Source organism: Homalodisca vitripennis, chromosome X (assembly GCF_021130785.1).
Source record: "Homalodisca vitripennis isolate AUS2020 chromosome X, UT_GWSS_2.1, whole genome shotgun sequence".
NCBI classification, from domain to species: domain Eukaryota; kingdom Metazoa; phylum Arthropoda; class Insecta; order Hemiptera; family Cicadellidae; genus Homalodisca; species Homalodisca vitripennis.
Genome location: NC_060215.1, coordinates 100,009,170 through 100,030,492, shown reverse-complemented (window position 1 = coordinate 100,030,492; position 21,323 = coordinate 100,009,170).

Genomic DNA, 21,323 nt, shown 5'->3' with positions numbered 1-21,323 from the left:
CTTGAAGATCTCGGAGTATGCGCAGGAGAGCAGGTCTCAACTGCCGCAGATCTCAGGTGCTTCTATCTGAGGCCCTCTCGCAGCAGCAATATGTTGTTGGGACGGAATGGTTAAAAGCTCTTCTTCTCTCAGAGCTAGAATCCGAACTCCTCCACTTGTTCCATCATTTCCGCCAGACTTATGAAATTCTGGCTAGTTTGTAGTGTGGTAACATGTAATTGTATATTATGCCCAGCTTGCCTTGCACCAACAATGAGCGTTTGTGCCACAAAAGGGTTGAGATAGTCCTCACAATGTATCAAAACGTCACGTTCACCCCGAGTTCTCTTCCGGATTTTCTCATCCAAGTCCGTCTATAGCAATGTAGAAAGAACTGGATTTAACCTGTCTTCGGAACGCCTCACATGTGAACAGGACTTCAATAGCGCATGTTCTGTTTATTGACGCGAAGTGAAAGATATAAGTGAGCCTTGTAGCTAAAAACAGATGAGCCCTGCGGCATGTCAAGAAGCGCCTAACATGCGCTTGTTGAGCACTAAAATCACGTGGTTTCAGTTCCTACAAAACAATTAGTTTATAACGATGAAACTTTAGTTCTTGATAAAGGATTTGCCTCAGAGAACAAGCTGAAAGTCCTATAGCAGCTGCGTATATCCACTTAGAGGACCACAAAACAGGTAATCTTACCATGTCAATGTTTTGGGGAGATACTGATGTACATGGTGGTCCAGGCTTTTTTTCTACACTTTATCAGTTTTCCTGAAGCTATTACCCATGAAACAATACACTGACAGTGAAGAACACGACTGCAGGGTGCAATTAATATTATAGTGGTTATGAATGCACCTTGCGTGGCGATGATTGAGCGTCCGTTTCAAGTAGTACGCTTCAACAGCGAAAACGCTCTCCAACTCCATCTACTCCATGATAAAGACTAAATTGAGTTGATCCGAAAACCTTATGACCTAACTCTGGATCCGCCTTCGCCCACCATTATTAGATCAGTCGGTACCTTACGGCGCGGCGCCCAATTCAAATAGTCCCGCTTCTCCACTCTATATTACTTTACTGTATAGATATTAGGCCTAATTTGTTATTTATTAACTATATCTTTCAATGGACCATCAATTTCAACTAAGTCGCCACCTTTAATAAACTTCAGAGACTTTATTGCAATGTATAATAGCTGTAGTAAAACAAATTTAAAAAGAGGTAAACAAGTACCAGTGCTGGATCTAGCAAGCACGAGCAGATCGGCCCGTGCTGTACGTATGTGCTCTTTCACACGATCCGGCGCGCGCCGTGCGGCGCGAGGCTGATGCAGCGTTGGGCTATGGGAGTAGATGAGTCTTTCCACACGACATCAGGCGCTCGCCGCACGGCGCAGACGCCGCGCGGCGCACAAATTCCCGCCGGACTCCCCTACGCCGGACACGCGGCGTCCACGCGGACTACTCTGCGAAGGGCTATTGTATCATATTGGGGGTTTCACACGGTCCGGCGCGCGCCGCACGGCTCAACCTCTAGTCTTGGGTTTGCCACTGGAGAGTGAAGACGTACGTATACTTCGGTATTGTTTTTTGTTCAAGTGTGTTGTTTTTTTTTTTTTTAAGTAAAAATGAGTGAAACACAAGAGGTAGTGGCAGTCGAGACTGATGAAGATATTGACATGGAAAAATTAATTATGTTTGTGGAAGAAAGACCACTGCTGTGGGACAAGTCGATAGAGGAGTATAAAGACAGAAACAAGAACAGGGAAGCTTGGAGAGAAAATCTGTCATGCGCTATTTCCTGGATTTGAAGACAAATCCGCTTCTGAAAAGAAACAGTTGGGTAAGTACCGTTTTAGAAGTTTTTCATAGTTAATAAACATATAGCATGTGATAAATGTGTTTCATCAGAAATAACCGTATTATTTACATTTGAATAGTACTGGGTAAATAAAAAAGACTAGAACTGTTAAAATGTCAAAAGGTCTGTGGAAAACTAGCAAAAAAGTACCTGAGAAAATTTAAATTAAAAAAGCTATTTCAAATTTGAAGGAAAAAGTTGAATAAATATGAAACACTAATATATTTCTAAAACGAATTTTAATGCAAAGTTTAGGACACTGACACTGTTGTTATGAATTTGTAATACTATTTTTTACTTAACTATATGTATAAAACTATTAGCCTTAACATCATAAACAGTTCACATTTTTGTCCACGGGTGGTGATTAGATTTTTTTTAACTGCCATGTCACTGATCCAACGTTTGTCATGAAGTACTTAGCCAAAACATTTCTAACCTGGATGGACTTGATCCCACCTCGCAATGAACTGATTAGTTCCTTGATGGGTACGTACTGGCAAATCTTCCCATCCAACAACAGTAGATGCATCTTCTAACCTATTTCCATCCCTCACTCTAACAAAGTTGTGTAGAATTACACAGGCTTTCGTTATCTTGAACAGCTAAATCAATGTTCACATTCATAGGTCGATGGAAGATCCGCCACTTATTGCTCATGATGCCAAATGTGCATTCAATCAATCTTCTACCTCTACTTAACCTATAGTTGAAAACTCTTTTCTCAACAGTTAAGTTGTGGCCTCCAAAAGGACGCATAAGCTTAGTACTTAATGGGAATGCTTCGTCTGCTTCGTCTCCTAGGCATATTAGGTAATTCACTCCCTGGGAGAGGCTCAGATTTAGGAAATTCTATTGCTTGATCCTGAATTTTTTTCCATAGACTTGATTTATGGAAAACTGATGGATCTGCTTCTGATCCGTAAGCCCCAATGTCAACGAAGGTAAAACGATAATTTGCATCACACACCGCCATTAGCACAATAGAAAAAATAACCTTTGTAATTGAAATACAAAGAAACCGCTATGCTCAGGGCTTGACAACTCTGAGGTGTTTTCCGTCCACAGCCCCAACCGCAATGGGGAAATTGTGTTTTATTACAAAATCCTTCTGATATTTCCTTCAGATCTCCGCCGTCAGTTCTGGAAAACACTCCGAACGCAAGAATGACGTCCCATAAACTGCTGCATACGTTTTCTACAATTTTACTTATTGTAGAGATTCCAAGTTTGTAGTAGAAGTGTAGGTCAGTAAAAGTGTTGCCAGAAGCCAAGTACTAGAAACAAAGAACAACAGATGTTATAACTGTCTTTGTTCGAGTTTTCATAGTTAGTTATTCATAGTTTGTTAAATATGTGTACCTAAATATGAAAAAACTAACTTGTACAATTAAAGTTTTCACAAGGTTTTTTACTCTTAAAACCAACTAGGTACTTTCATCTTTAATGTCTTTTCCTTTCCTTTTCAGTAACCTTTTTTGTCTTCTTTTGCTTTTTTATCTCTCTTGGAGTCGATTCTCTTTAGTCCTAAAATAAAAAACTGTCCAGGTCGAATGCCTAGCCTATCCAAAACATTTAGCTTTCCTACTGCTCCTTCATTGAAACCAAAGTATACTGAACTTTAGTTCTGGGTTTGGATTTTCCCATGAAGGCAGCGTTTGATTTTTCTTTTGGACGAATACAATATAAATATATTACAGCTGTCACCAGTTGCTGAAAATAGACACTGAACAGTAGGGCAACCAACAAAAACCTAAAGTAAAACAAACTATATTTCAAGTAACATGGTATTACGTAAAAAGATTGTTATATTTGTTTTATCCCTAAAAGATACCGTCTCCCCTTAAACTGTCAATTTATTTCCAACTGCCATGCTCAATAGATAATCAAATAATTAATGCGGGGTTTTATTTCAGGGGACAACTTGCTGAAGAAATGGCGAATATAAGGGATAGGTGGATGAAGCACATTCGACAAGATAAGGATTCAAAAAGATCAGGAGCTGGAGCTAGTAAAATAACAAAATACATATATCACGACCAACTTCAATTTTTGAAGAAAATAGCTCACCAACATGACACAGAGTCATCCATGAACGTACCCGAAGGCAATATTCTGTATCACCGACGGAAGATATAATAGACAATACAGGAACTCGTATTCCAGCGCAGCCAAACAAACCAAAAGTAACAAGAAAAAGGAAGAGAAACGAAGACGAGTTCGAAACTGAAGATGATGAAAATCTTAGAACAGCCGTATGACGAAGAAGAAACTTACTTTGGCTTCTTCAGAAGTATGGTTCCAACTTTAAAGACCTTTACTACTGACCAGTTTGTTGAATTTCAGCTAGGCGTTCTCGGGGTTTTAAAAAAACGTCAAGGCCCAAGGACAGGGGTCAAGGAACCAGCAGGTCCCTACTTCGCAATACCAGCAAGTCCACTACCCATATCCCGGGAGTCAGCCTCAAAACGTGTATTGTCCTCAACAACAACCGCAGTTTGCTCCGCATTTTTCAAACCAGACCTACATCAACCCATACATTCGTCCGATTCACCCACATACCTCAACCAGCAGTGAACAGTACTATCCAATGAACCAACAAAACCAGTCAAGAAGCAAGCAACCAGCAGCCAACGCCACCATCACGGACACCAACCCCCGCATCGTGCTACAGCTACTCCAGCATCAAGTGTCTTGTCCTTGGATTTCGAAGGAGATTCAAAATGATTTTAATATTTGATAAAAAGTAAAAAATATAAAATTTCTTAATGTAGCAGTATTACTCTTTTGTATATTTCTTATACAATAAATGTTATCCATGTACATATTTGTAGTGTTTTTGTATAAACTAACCTTTAAATGACATATCGACTATATTTACAAATACAAATTACTAACACATTTATAAACTTACCTTATTGTAACGGCAAGCATTTCCATAGTTTGGATGGAGTTCCTCATGTTTGTATCTTGTTTTTGCAGCTTGTCTTTCAGTTTGTCATAAAGTTCATCATATGATTTGATTGACATACGAAAAGTAAGAAAAAAATCTTTCCTCACTGTTCCGCAATGAATTGAATAAAACTTTGAAGGACCCAGAAGTATGTCGATTTTGAAGCCAATGGGTGACACTGTATATTTGGGTGACACTGGTCTAGTTGTTCTCAGATGTGGTCACAAGTTAAAACAAAGAAACCGGCATATCCTGGAAATATTCAAAACAAATCGTCATTGCAATCACCAAACAAAATTAATAGTCTACCGGCCCACAAATTATATAGAAACAAATGTCCCTACAATAATAACTACAGAAAGAAGGCATAAAATTTAATAACAAAAATAGACATTCCATTAAGACATCCATTCCCAACAGTAAAACAATAATTATTAATGGCGACAGTCACACCCGCATATCACGGACTTGTGCGGGAGTTGACCGACTCTGCGACCTCGATTGGCGGCGTGTGTGCATGCCTGGTGCCCGACTGCTGGACATAATCAAGCTGAACCAGTCATCCCCTGGACCTGGACCTGGACCTCGATGTGAGGTACTGATTGCCGGCACAAATGATTTGGCAGTCGGTGCCCAGAGAAATATATACCGCCACCTAGAAGGATTTATTGCTGCCCGACAAGCCGATGCCGAGTTCGTCATTTGCCACCCTGCCGCACCGTCATGATCTGCACCCAGACCTTCCTGTCCACGATGAGACCGTCCTCGTCAATGCTTATATCGAGGAACTGGCTGCCCGATATAATGCCAGAGTGCTAAACTTGGGGGGGATCGGCCGAAAGGTTCTTCACTAGGCACGGACAACACCTCACAATGAGGTGCAAGCGGCTGCTGGCTAGGATGATTGTGAGGATCGCATCGGAGAGACCTCTCAAGACTGCCGGTGCACCGGGCCTGGCGATTCCAACTGTCTCCTCCTCTCCCACCATTAGCCAGGTGCCAACTGCTGTTAACCCTCAGCACCAACACTCCGGAAGACTGCAGCACATTTCATACGCTGAAGCTCTGAGGAAATACCCTGTGCTGGACAGTGACGATAAGTCCGGATCTGCTGCGGCCGTGCCACGGGGAGTCAGCGGAGCTCAGGCGGCTTCGATGTCGCCCGGAGGCGGGGTTCTTGCTGGTGCCACAGAGGCCTCCGAGTACATATCGCCAACTATACGACAGGACTGACTCGCAATCGACTTTTTTTAGGGAGCCCACTTTTCGGCAAAGGGCTAAGTTAGCCAACTCAAATCGGTGTAAACAAAAAATACACAATAATAATTCATTACGACTGCTTCATCAAAATGCCCAATTAGCAACTAACAAATTGGAAGAACTTCAACTTATGGCTGAAAGAACTGAAAACAGATATTCTCGTTTGTAACCGAAAACGGTTTTAACAGTGAAAATATTGGTCTGTGCAAAATTCAAAATTATAAATTGGCAAACTCATACTGCAGACAGGTCTCTAAGGGAGGCGGTGTTTGCTATTTTCTTAAAACAAAATTGTATCTTCACAAACTTTACAATCAAAGAAACGTCTGAAAAACATTTTGAAGCAGTCGGGGTCAAACTTGAAACAAACAAATCAAAATTAGTCGTCGTAGGCATATACACAGGTCTCCTGGAGGAAAACGAAGACGTTTTCTTTTATAGTTTAGAAGCTTTACTTACGGACCTGGGTAAACAAAAAAATTACATTCTGATGGGTGATTTTAATGTTGATGCACTAAACAACAATCACCCATCTACCAAGCGTTTAGTCGATTTGCTAAGATCATTTGATCTTGAACTGTTGGTGAAATCTCCAACGAGAGTAACCACTGATACTCAATCGGCTATAGACAACATTATTACTAATATCTCTGATGTCGCAGTGACTGTGGTCAATACAGCAATCTCTGACCACTATGGCCAAGAGGCTATTATCAGAGGTAAACTATTCAAAAAAGAACCGAAAATTCCCAAAACAATAAGAGACACAAGGCCTGGAAATATTGCTCTCCTCAACGCCTCCCTTTCTAAAGAAAAATGGGATTTTCTAAATTCGATACAACCGGTAGAACAGCAGTTTAAAACTTTTAATGAATATTTAAATTTCCATTTCAACACCTGTTGTCCTACTAAAACAGTTAAAATCGGTACAAAAAAGACGCAAAATACTTGGATTACAAAAGGCATCCTTGTTTCGAGGGAAAAACTTAAGTTTTTTTCAGAAATCAATAGAACCACGACCAGACGAACAATTTAAAGCCTTTTTTCGAGTTTACAAAAGAACTTATAAGGAATGTAATCATTGCTGCGAAAGCATATGATGTTTCTAAATTAATTCTTTTTTCCAAAAATATTTCCAAAACTGTCTGGGACATTATAAACAACAAAAGTCGCGAAAATAATCAAATAAAAAGTCCAAATAGGGGATAGACTTGTGAGTGATGCCTCAGAGGTCGCTAGCGAGTTTAATAGATTTTTTGCATCTGTTGCTGGTGGGCGAGATCCTCGTTCATCACTTCCACAAGGAAACCCCAGGCGTAGACAGAGCCCAGGCAACCTCATTGGTGCTGGCTCCTGTGTTTGAGGAAGAGATTAATCAAATAATTCAACAACTTCCAAACAAAAAGTCTAATGACATTAATTTTATGTCAATGTGGCTCATAAAAAAATGCTCAAAGCATATAGTGAAGCCACTGACCAAATTAGTTAATCTATCGTTTCTAACAGGAGTCTTTCCCTCTCTCCTAAAATTGGCAAAAGTGCATCCAATTCATAAGAAAGATAACCCCAATTCAGTAAATAACTATCGGCCTGTCTCTATTTTGCCTGTATTGAGCAAAATATTCGAAAAACTTTTTTTGTCAAGAATGCTAAATTTTTTAAACAAACACAACCAACTTTCAGACGACCATTTGGTTTCAGAAAGGGAAAGTCGACAATTGACGCTTTAGTGAATCTTGTCGATATGGTTGTAGAGGGAATTGAAGGTCATAATCACACATTAAGTGTATTTATTGACCTTTCAAAAGCATTTGACTGTGTTGACCACAAAACACTGCTTGACAAATTAGAATCCCACGGCATTCGAGGCGTGCCACTTTTATGGATTAGTTCATTCCTAAACCATAGAACACAGGTCGTCCAAATTTCGAATCAAATTTCAAAACCTACTGCACTGAGATATGGAGTTCCCCAGGGATCAATACTCAGTCCAATTCTTTTCCTGATATATGTTAATGACATTGAATCATCACTACTGCATGGAAAGCTTGTGCAGTACGCAGATGACACGACTCTCTGTTTTAGAGGAGGTACAAAACAAAATTTAGAAATACAGACCTTTGTTGACCTTAACAATTGTGTCCAACATTTCAATAGCCTCAATCTTCAAATAAACTCATCAAAATCAAATTTCCTAAACTTTTCAATGCGCTCTATAGATATTGAAAGAGGTCCTGCTGTTATGGTTGCAGATACATTATTGGAAGAAGTCTATTCCTCAAAGTTCCTTGGAATACACCTTGATCGAGGGTTGACATGGAAAAATCACATTGATTATGTTTGTGCCAAATTATCCTCAGGAGTTTATGTCTTAAGATCTTTGGCAAAATACTGCCCAAGTCAGGTACTGATTACGGCGTACTACGGGTTAATTTATCCCCACCTTTCGTATGGAATCGTTTTTGTGGGAGCCTGTGCAAACAACCATTTTATGAGAGTTTTCAAATTACAAAAAAAAGCAATTCGCATTATCGCTAATTTAAACTTTAGAGAGTCGTGCAGGACAGCGTTTAAAAATTTGCAAACTGTTAACTTTGCCATGTCTCTATATCTTAGAAACAACCTTATATTGTTTGTCTAAATGTGCCTTAACCAGAGGACGAGACATACATGAATATGAGACAAGAGGCAGAGAGGATAACTACCGTTCGGGAATGCACAGAACGGTGGTTTATGAACATTTGCCTTCGCAGGCAGGTGTTCATTTTATAAACTGATTGCCAAACAAAATTAAAAATGCCTCAACGCCCAAGGTGTTAAAAACTCGTATCAAACTCTGCCTGGCGTTCAAACGCTTTCTACAGTGTTGATGAGTTTCTGGCATTCAACTGGGAGACCACGCGATGAGGAAACTGACTCCAGCGCCGGAAAGTGGGCGTAATTGGCATGGAATGAATGGGGAGTGAATGTTTGAATGTTGTAAGTTTAAATGTTGGCCTTGATGTGGGATGAATGGAAAAAATTTAGACATGAAAATTGACGTTTGCTATGCAATGTATATTGTCAACTGCAATTAAACGATTTGATTTGATTTGATTTGATTTGATACCGCCTATTTCTTCTTCTTCGCCGTCTCCACAGTAAGTACATGGCTAGCACTTTATTCTTCCGCGGTGTTAACATTTCAATAGTTGAGCATGTACTGAACAGTCAAAACATGGGAGCGCCGCACGGCACGCGCCGGACGAAACCGACCTCGTGTGAAAACATTCAGCTTCCCAGGCGAGCGCCGCGCGGCGGACGCCGCACGGCGTGCGCCGGATCGTGTGAAAGAGCACAGGCTGGTAATAGTGGTGAATGGAGGAGAGCTGTGAAGTTGGCCCGGGCGTCCCGGTCTGGTTTGGACTTTTTGGGCTTAAACAAAAAACATAAACCCAATTAAATGGGCATCCATCTACTGAGACCGGGCCAACCTGGTATATTTAGTTTCAGATCACACACACACAATAATTATGAGTTATATAATTTTTGTGGTTTCACCCTAGCGTCAATTTTTGTCAGAGAGCACGCAACACATGGTGGTGCTGCTATTTATGTTAAAGACTCTGTTTAGCTTTCGTGTAATTAATGTGAAGCAATTCTGTATTGAGAAGAAATTTTGAAGTCTGTGCGATTAAACTATTGAACCATAAAATGATAATTGTATCTATCTACAAGCCAAGTGGTAGTAATGACAAAATATTCCTTGAACAATTTGACTTGCTTCTAGATTTCTTTGTTCATTTTGGTTGTGACCTGGTATTGACCGGCGATTTCAACATTGAAGTTCATAGTTTTCTGGGAACATTGCTTCTAGTTGGTACAATGTACTACGGTCTGCAGGATTATACTGCACTAATTTTAAAACCTACCAGAGGCAAAGCTTGCATCGACAACATTGCTACCCTGGATCCTTCTTCTTACAAAGTAGAAGTTCATGACTGGTCCATATCGGATCACAGTTTCTGAGTATGGAGATAACTGAGGCATACTCAAAATTGAACACGGAGTCTGTTGGAAATCGGAACTCAACAAATGAAAATCGTTCCATTGAATATCGACTGACTTCTCAAACTCTGTTGGCCGATTTTTCACGCACCTTAAGTTTAATAGATTGGGACTCTGCTCTTAGTGGTTTGGAATCTGAGGCTATGTATGATAAATTTCACGATATCTTTATCTGTTGGATGAATGTCTCTACCAGTCAAGCGGAGGAACTTTTAAGCCCAGACGACAGCGCAACTCATGGTATTCTCCTCATCTAAAACTCATGAAAGACCGTGTCATGGCACTGCTTTTAATCGTTCGCGTCTATCTGGACAAAATGCTGACATAGAAGCATATAAAGCAGCCAAGAGGACCTACAGACAAGCTTTTTACAAGTTGCGAGAAGGGAGTCAAATGAAGAATTCATTAATACAGCGGATAACAAGTGTAAGGCTGCTTGGACTATTGTGAATCGGGAAACCGGCAGAGATAGACCATCACATCATGTGCAACCCGATGCTGAGGACTTCAGTAAGTACTGCATCAGTGCTGTGGACGAGATTCGACAGAGCCTCTCTCTTCCATCATCTTCTGCTGTCGATCTGCTGCAACGCAGTACCCCCCGGCAGCCCATTCCCGGCTCTTCAATTGGCATCTAGTGACTGGTGGTGAAGTGAGTCGTTTGGTTTCAGGGTTTAAATCCTCGGAAGCTGTGACGTATATGGCATATCGTCAGTAATTGTGAAAGGTTTAATCGATGCAATAGCTCATCCACTGGCTAAATGTAATAAATGCTTGTCTACTGGAGGGAAGTTTTCCCGCTAAGTTAAAAATGTCTAAGGTAGTACCTATTTTTAAGAAAGGTAACTACGGTGAAATAAAACAGCTACAGAGCGATCTCTCTGGTCCCCTGTTTTTCCAAAGTGTTCGAAAAAAGTCCTAAAAACTCAATTAACTTCTTTTTTCGAAATTAACAGTCTTTTCAGTAAGAGTCAGTTCGGATTTAGGTGTGGAATGTCCCACGATCGACGCGGTCTAGGGACTTGTGTCCCACATACTTTCCAAGTTTGAGCTAGGTTTACCTACAGGAGCCACATTATGTGATATTTCTAGGGCGTTTTGACTGCGTCGACCGGGGAATTTTGTTGAAGAAGTTGGAGTATTATGGAATAACTGGTATTGAAAATTCCCTTTTTAATTCCTATCTCAGTAATCGTTTTCAAACAGTATTCAGCAATAATACCTACTCTAATTATGCTGAGGTTTGTCATGGGGTACCACAGGGATCTGTTCTGGGCCCACTTTTGTTTTTAGTCTTAGTTAATTAATGATTTAGATGTTAATGTCAATTTCAGATCGGTTATGTTTGCTGATGACGTTACTTTTTTTACAACTCAACCTTCATTAGACTTAATTTTTAATGATTTTAAAATTATTTTAAATCAAGCCGATAACTGGTATAAAGCCAATATGTTATTTATGAACACAGAGAAGACCCAACACTTGGTATTTACTCTTAATAGAGCAATTTTGAATGAAACAACAATTGAGAGTGTAAAACTATTAGGAATTTTTTCTAGATCCTACGCTGTCTTGGCACATACATGTTGGTTATGTTCATAAAAAAGTGAGCAGGGTGGTATATTTATTGCGAAAACTAAAACTTTATGTTTCCAAAGATACGCTAAGAATGGTTTACTTTGCACTGTTTCAGAGCATCATTAGTTATGGTCTGCTCTTGTGGGGCAATGCATCTGGTAATTGATAAAAATTTTATTGACTCAGAAAAAAGCCATGAGAGTTATAGCGGATGCTAATTTCAAAGATCATTGTAAGCCGATTTTTAAAAAAGAAGCCATTTTGACAGTTATAAATCTTTACATTTTTTACTGCTTGATCATGTCAAAAATTATTTTCAAAACCTGACACTGAATAAGCACATGCATATTCACAATACCCGAGGCGCTAACCTGATCAACAAACCTTTCACAAGACTTTCTAAAATTCAAACTTCATATGAGGCCGTTTGGAATAGATCTATTCAATAAACTACCACTGAATGCTCAGAGTGTTACATTCAATAAATTTAAAACTGTTATTTATAAGTGGCTGGTAGAGAGGCCGTTTTATGACTTATCAGAGTTTTATTCATCTGACATCAGTGAGAATAGTTTTTTAGTGTATTGTCTGCTAAATAGTACACCTTTGTCTCACTAACATTATTGTATTAAATTAAATGTAAAAACTATTGTGTCTTCTATAATGAGTGTTTAATTTAAATTGTTAATTTTAACCTGTTAGTATAAGTATTCTGACGTGATCTATTGCATGTATTGTCTAATGATCAATAAAAATCTTATCTTATCTTATCTTATCACACACACACACACACACACACACACACACACACGCGCGCGCGCGCGCACGCACACACAGAGTGAAAGAGAGAGGGAGGGAGAGAGAGAGCGTGAGTGAGTGAGGGAAAGAGAGAGAGAGAGAGAGAGAGAGAGAGAGAGAGAGAGAAATTAACACTTCACTCCCTTTTAAAACAGATGTATTATATTTCGTGCAAAAAAAAAACTTAAGCACCTGGGGTGTGCATATGTCTGGACCGCATGATGTTCTAAATGTTTTATTTTAAAAACGTACGCAGTGGCATCATAAATCACCACTGGCATCAATTACCTGGCCGGCGGAAAATTGATCTTTCGACGGTTCTCAAAACAGATAAACTATTATGTCATTGGTATCATAGATTAGCAGATTAACAGGATTAACAATATACTAATATTTATTAATTTTTTTATTATTCATTATATAACACATACTTGGCCACACCAAGTTACGCAGAACTTGTTGGTGAGGTCCAATTGCAACACATAAAAGCTATATATTAATACATTCTAAATATTGTTACAACTTTACAAATTAATATTTTATATAGAAACGTGTTTTAAAATTTTTGATTTTATATGTGGTAAAAAAAGCAAGAAAATGCAATTGGAATTGACATGTCTACTAGGATGGTTAACTTGTATTTGTTTTCTTTCACTATTGCTCCATTCGAGCTGATTACAGATATAAGAATGAATTATTTGCAGTGAATGTCAGAGTGGTGAAAGGTAAACAATAGCCCTTGATCGCTCTCAGAGTGTGGATGGCGATGTGTTCTACATGCTAGTCCCCGCTCACTCAAGTACACTCCATCAAAACCCTGTCGGAGTAGGTTGTTCAAACACGCAATGCTCAAGCGTCATAAATGACAAACCATTCCAACATCAAAATTATTTTTGAGGGAGAGATGGTCTTTCATTTGTAGAGCGGCATTTTTGGTGTTATAACATGCAAAGTAAGAAAGTTCTTGGTCAAAACGTCATAGATAAGTGACGTTACTGTACTCTTTCAGCCACGACTCTACGCTTTCATTGGTAGATTTATAACTCTCTCCATCGCACTTGCCCACCCGTTGATTATTCCCTTCCTACTGTTCTTTGGTAAAACCTTTAGCTCGCCGGCATCATTTTTTCCGCTTAATAAACAGACTTCTCTACTTTAATAAATATATTACATGAAACAAACAGAGCTCTAACTAGCATTAACTGTAACGATTATCGTTAATAGATGTGAGGTATCAAGATTCTAGTGACAATAAAACAAACTATTACTTATTTGTTAAATGAAGATTAATTTACGTATGAACGTATTTTACTCGTGCGTATAGTTCGTCTTTATGAAATGTGAATACTTATTTATTACCTGTTTTCTATTATACAATAAATAATTATATGATACGTTTGAATACCGTACCTCACATTTGAATACGGTATATACTAGTATGACAATTTTAAAAGAAGCATTGTATATTATTAATTTAGAAAATGGTTAGAAGCATTTTTAGGTACAGTAAATACATTATGATAATGTCATTAAAAACTATTACCTGGAAACATGAAAAATATAATGATTTACTACACGTCTCCATATGATTTTGAGATGTTAGAATTGTAAAAATAATTAAGATTATGTGCACGAGTGGATTACAGGCCTTTGAAGGTTATCTTCGATAGCCTTTATGTTTTGTGACACGTAGGATACATAAGAACAAAAATTAAAATGATAAAATTTAATATTCTCTCTTCTTTCTAGTTTTTCATAAAATTAAGGTTAAATAAATGTTACTGTTTAAGCTGAGTTCCGTGCTTCGGAGTCGGTAAATATTAACTTTACAAAAATGTAACATGGAGACTGTTGTACCTTTGACCACATTTTCCTTTTATTTTTAAATCACTTTTGAAATTATATTTGTTTACTTGAAAACATTCCAGCTGTACGGAAGTGTGTTTTGCTAAAATGTAATGACTATGTTGGTTCTAACAAATAAGGATCATTCTTTAAAAATTAAACCGAAATATATTATAAGGCAATGAATACTCGCGTATTTTGGTACAAGCGTAATGTACCTAGGTTCAAGTATAAAACAAAATAAATGTAATAGAATGAATGACTTAGATTCTCATTTTAGTTGCTTTATTTTATTCGAAGAATCATTCACTTTATATGACTTTATTTTTTTACAATGAATGTCTTCCGTCCATCTGATTAACTAAATACTGTCCCATATGTTTTGAAAAATTTTAACTTGCTTCGCAGATTTCTTAAATTTTCCTTTTTGATTTACGCTCTTTAATTTCATTCTTCTTGAGAGTGTCTGTTTCAATAATTGTGCTTCCTGTTTGTCTGCTGCCTTGTTTTTTTCTTTTAACGAGGGCCAGCTTTCGGATAAGGCTGTACACCTTCAAGAGTTAACAACTTTTTAATCTGATCTTTACTACAACTTGGTAAAGTTGGTATATCTGTTGGAGAGGTTAGTGACGTAGGACACACTGTAGGTTCTGAATACCATGATGCAAAAGCTAAAGAAGTAGAGTGTTCAGGAGCTGAAGATTTAGAGGTAGAGAATTGTATGAATTCCGAAGAGCAGGATGGCCTTGGAATAGATAAAGGTCTGAACACTGAAACTGGAATGGTAGAAGAAGTCTAGGGGATTGATATGTCCAAAGGCCTATCAGTTAAAAAGATAATCATCATCATCATCATTATCATCAAAAATGGTTTCATCAAAAGAGAATATTCCTGACTTTTGTAAGCCCTTCCACCCAGATTCCAAATTTTATCGGGTGAAATAGGACTATATTTTAAATTCGCTTAAGTTGAGCTTTCGAGTTGTTATTATTAATCGATGAAAATCCATTAAACACCTTGATGAGAATTTTTATCATTACAAAATCTCCGAAACTACAGAACTGATTCATGTCAAACGCACCCAACCTGGTCGTCCGTTAATCATCCTGCATGTGGGCTATCCACACCAGTGTTTGCTTTGTTTGCTTCGGAAGAGTCGATTTGCCAACCATGTGAGAAGAGCACACAGTCTACATTGCTTAATTGTCTAGGGCAACTAGAGATGGTATCCTGGAGGATCCATAATTCTGAGGACCACTCTAAATCTTGAAACTTGGCATACCTTCGTAAGCCGTGGAACACTCTTTTCATTGCCGTATAGTGCGTATCGCCCAGCGAATTTAAATCCGAGATCCATTTTTCGTAGGCATGAAAGGTAATAAGCACCCAATATCTAATACCGTCAGGAAAGTGGAGGGGAATCAAAATAAGGCCGATTTCAAAGTATTTGACTGTCATGAATCTAATAGCTACTCGGTTCAGGTGAGCATCCTCAAGATCCTTCATATACAAGTTATGTAAACCTAGGATGGCAGGAAACCCGCGCAAGCCTTCTTCACTTCATTTCTCAATGAGACGGTGGAATTTATCGATGACAGTTATTCAATCTTCTACTGGGCCTCAGACACTCCATTTCTACCTTAGCCACAAAAATAATGATTCCTTCAGACTGTAAAAAAATGCAAAAAGTCGTATAGCCAAACAACCGTGCAGAAAAATACTTAGTAGAAGGGAAAATATGGATACACTACAGGGCAACAAAGGATCTAGTATGCCTAGAGGGAAAATTATGTTTTTAGAACATTCGTGTGGGCTTGATCCACGTATTTTCCGTGGATATGTTTAAATATATTCCATCATATCTTTTTCATGTATTATGGACGAGCCTTTAAACTTTTGCACCATTTTCATGGCGATATTTTCAGTCACTAAGGAAAGTGTATGTCTGCGCCTCAGAACTCGTTGAACTACAATAAAACTGTTATCTCTTCTCCTTAAGTTGTAGGGATTAATATAGATGACTTTGTGTTTTATCGTATTTGCCTAACGTTTTCCACTTATATTCAACATGATTTTCATTCGATATTCATACTTATTGGCGTCACATACAGGACCCTAAAGAAAGATTAGAGAATTAAGTTTCTCTTCTAAAGTTGAGCATGGCAAAGGCATGGGGTAAAGCTAAACTCGTTTTGACGTTTATTCAACTAAGATGCTCATTTCGTACATACTGAGAATTATCTTACATATTTATCACACGATTAGTTCGCTCTGTTGGGTTACACAAGGATTGTATTGGTGGCTGTTGAATTATTCCCCAATTACTTATAAGCTTTTGGAGAAATATTTAGTTATGTTATCGTTCAGTAGAACTTCTGGAGCACCATATAACATCAAAATAAGTTCTTAGAACTTGTTGCCACTTTCTTAGCAGTTTCAGATTTTAATGCTGTAATACTACCCATTCGGTATAGTTTGGTATCTTCCAACACCAGTATAAATACGTTTCCTTTACGAGATCAAGGTATCAGTCCCTATCTGATTCTTGATTACTGAGAACCTAGGTCATATGGGCGTCTGAAATGCATTTTACACCTGTTTACATTGTTCTGCATTACATTAAATCTTATTAAAACATAGCTACAATTTGGTACATATTTTAAGATCAGTCTCAATCTAGGCCAAAATTATCCATCACCGATTATTGGAGTACTTTTTTTTATACCTAAATTGCCACCTATTGCGCTGTTCAGATTTTTGTATACATCTGGTTGTAGAGAATTCACCAGGGAAATCTTTTAAATTGGAGTTTTGGTTAGTAAAAGGCTTAGCAATCTTTCTATAAAGGTTATTTTCGCTAATGGTATAACCTACATGTTTGTATGAGCTTAAAGGTACATTTCTAATCATTATTGAGCGTCAATGTGGTTTAAGTTCACCTGAAACTATCTCCAGCCTTGATTCTTTGGTGTTAAGTGACCGTTACCTCCAAGAGTTATTCGAAATGTCGTTGGTGGCGCTACAACCAACTGTTGAATCGACCAATTGGTAATAGCTAATGTGGCAATCGGGTACCGGGAGAGTGCGTCTGTTACTCTGTTCAGTTCTCCCTCGAGGTATTGTACTTAGAAATCATGTTGCTGTAGTTTCGACTTCCAGCGAGGAAGTCTTCCAGATGGTTTCTATTAAATTAACAAGCATTTTAAAACTTGATGGTCAGTTATCGCATTAACTTGAAAGGTCCATACAAGATACATTTTCTCCTTCGTGAAAAATGTATTTTTTGTACTCACGTGAAAGTTGACTCGCATAGGCAACAACCTTCTCCCGCTTGCTAATATTTTGGGGAAAACGAAACTTCCAAACCTGAAATAGGGGCAACTACGTGGAGAAGAATGTTTTTCTTAAAGTCAGGACATATTAAGACTGGTGTGGATCCTTTAAGGGAATCTAATGATCGTTCTTGAGAATTGGGGGGGGGGGGGTGGGGGGGGGGGGGGGTGGGGGGGGGGGGGGGTGGGGGGGGGGGGGGGTGGGGGGGGGGGGGGGTGGGGGGGGGGGGGGGTGGGGGATTAAAAAACCCTTTTAAAATAAACTTAGTACCTGATGATTGAATTAAAACGTCAATATATTTTTGGTAACAAGGCAACTTGATAGTGGACTTAGTCTACTTTCTGAACTTTGAGAAGTAAAACAGTAATAATTACGTATAAATAAAAATGTTATTATGTTTGTTTTTCTCGATTATTAGCGGATGGACGAAGTGTATAGAATTTTAATCTTTTTAAATAATTTAACTGTGTCTAGATAAAGCTTGATATTAAATTTGAGGATTAAAACCTTTTCCTTCGACAAATGGAAAAGTAGATTGAATGTAGATTTCAAGTGCGGCTTTCTCTACAAACTATGGATTTGAATATGCATTATTTTTAGTTATGGAGGTTCAATTATAGAGCACTAATGATATTACATTTCAATGGTTGGTATATAGTTATTTAAATAGTAAGACTTTCTGAAATTAAAAAACCCTAACAATTGTGTATCTTGTAAAACATTAAGAAGTATTATCTTCTAAATTAATATTTTTATAACCACTTGGTTAAATTGCATTTTTTATAAATGACTTTTAAGTTTATGTACTTATGTCATGTAATTCCGTTGTGTTATTGTATTCTTCTCAATATTTGAATTTACACTATCTTCAAATTGTATGTGCTATAAAAGTACAAACGTTGTTTTTTAATAAATTTAGAACTAAACAACACTGTTGTGTTAATGTACGTTGCTAGTTGACTGAGATTAACCATTTATCGTAGAAGAAATGGCCACTTTGAGTGTTTGCCTTGTAATAAGCTGTGTGTAAACACTATCTCTGTACAAATGCTCGTCAGAATCTATCGGAGTTACATTAACGATTGTGATAGGTCGTATTTCTAATAATTTAATGCCTACCTTACAAACTGTTGTACTCCCGCTCTTTTTAAATCTTAACAGGAATAGCTTAAAATTACTTTAAAATAGCTTTGTTAGAAATCCTTCGTATGCTCATTCTATAAATATTAGATCTCACGTTTCCTTAAAGTGAGTTTTACTACGAGGATATTAAATTCTCACGTAGTTTATAGAAGCATATTTCCGGTAACCCTTACCCAAAATAACAACACTAAAATGTATTAATACTGCATGATTTAAAACCATGATAATCATTATTATTCCATAGATACTGACGGCCAAATATACACGTGTAGGCTTTCAGTTCATAAAAGCTTCCGTCTTTATGCTAGACGATCAATTTGACTACCCTTTCTTAAGTACGGTAACCAAATTTTAAATAGTTGACAAAAATAGTTTTTTACTGCCAGCCGATTTAAGTAAAGCTAAGAATGAAGTCTAGTGAATATGAGTGAGACAAAAATATTATTAAGCTCCCAGTAATTCTCTATACTGTTCTTTTGTCATTAAAAAAAACCAATACTACCAAATAATGTCAGTATTGGGATTACTGAGTGTCAAATTGAAAATATAAAGCCCTGTTCAAGCTACATGAACGACGATAAGGAAATGGTTATAAATCTGACAGAACCTGGCGTTTTTGTGAAAACCATAAAAATAATAAAAAGAATACCATGCTTGTTTTTTGAGTGGTTGTAGATAGAAACTATGGCTATGTTTTAGAAATATTAATAAAATTAAAAAAATAATTAAGTTATAAAAAACTGCTATACAATGCAACTTAAGTAAGTTATAATTCTAGGAGTTTATTCTATTCGATATTAAATAATCTAAATTTAATTGGTAACAATTAAAGAAACAACAGTCACTTAAAATCACCTAGATATTATACAATACTTAATTTTAGATCTACAACTAGACAACGAATTTTTGCTCCTCAAGCCATTGGGCAGATCATTATTGTACATTTTGGGGGCCAATGTAGAAATTCTTCTCCAACCAACATCCAGCCTTACTCTGGGAATTGAAACCGGTTAACCTGTTAACTACTACGATGCGAGATCTTCTATCTTTGCACACGTTCTTAAGATAATGCATACATGTTCTCCGAATGTTAGGTCTTTGTGGATCATGCATACTGCAATTACTTTGCATATACCTGCTCGATATACAAAGCTCCGGCCGCATATCGATATAAACATGATGAATACAAAATGGACAGCTGCGTTTTTGCATTATTAAAACCCTCCCAACGCTATTTACATAAGCAGGATACCAATATTAAAACACAAAGAAAATAATGAGCTTTAACTTTTAACTTTTCGGATTCTGGTAGAGAATATCTAAATTCATACAGGCCTCTCAACCCTAGGCCTAGTGCACGTTAGATAGTATCAGTGGCATAATCAGACAATATGAGGTCGCTATCAAGCACAACGCTGAGGGTCGCACACAGCAAAGTTCTCGCCACCGATTCTGATCATCACATCCCTGTCACAACCATTACATCCAAAACGAATGGCAGAGAGAGAACTTGCCTGTGTTTAACTGGAGCCCATTGTTGCCTGACGATATAAAAATGCTTCTAAGTTCAGAAGTAATTTCGGCAACGGTCTCTTCAGCCAAGTTAGGTTCATCATACAAATTCAACTGACAATCACGAGCATATAAATGAGCTGTACAACTTTGCACACAACTGGGGAAATCTGAAGAGTACAAGTTGAACAGCAAAGTCCCAAGACAACTATTCTGAGGCACACCACATTTTTATCAGAGGGGAAGATGTCTCACTCTTGCGATCTATAGCTTATCCTTCAGATAATATCCCACCCATTCTATTGCATTTTCACTAAATTCATAGAAGTTCATTATAACAATTAGCATTCAATAATGAAATAAAGTCAAATATATTAGGGAGAAGTACAAACAATCTACTTTCATTTTTCTTATGCGTCTAATAGGTCCCTGAAATGTTTACTAGAGTATCTTTGTAGCTGCAGGTAATATCAAGACGGATCTTAATCTTGTACATTAAATATGTTACACGTTGCTACTGAGTAGGTCTGCCTAGCAGTAATATTTTATTTTTTCTGATAGCCCCTACTCCATTTATAACCTCCATCTTTTAAACATTGTTATGGATTAGGCATATATATTTGCTGAATAATGCATTTTTTAGATACATTAATAGTAAAGTTTTAGAACATGTACTAAAAGGCTAGTCGATTCTTTTTTCTCCAAGAGATTGCAGAACCATCTTTCAAATTAAAATTTGTGTAATTTTTAAGTATTAAACCTGGAAAAACTGCTGAATTGAGGTAGAAATATCAAGAACAGCGGTGGGTCAATATAAAAGATTTTACCTGTGCAAGACATTACTTTGGCGCTCCCTGATTTATCCCTCCATAGCCTTTTTCATTTTAATGAGCTCGTAGTAGTTATTTTTTACCACATTTAAATTCTTTTTTTAATATCCAATTTGTAATGGAAAAATCATAGGACTTTCTAACTGCTGTACATAGTTATATTACACATATTT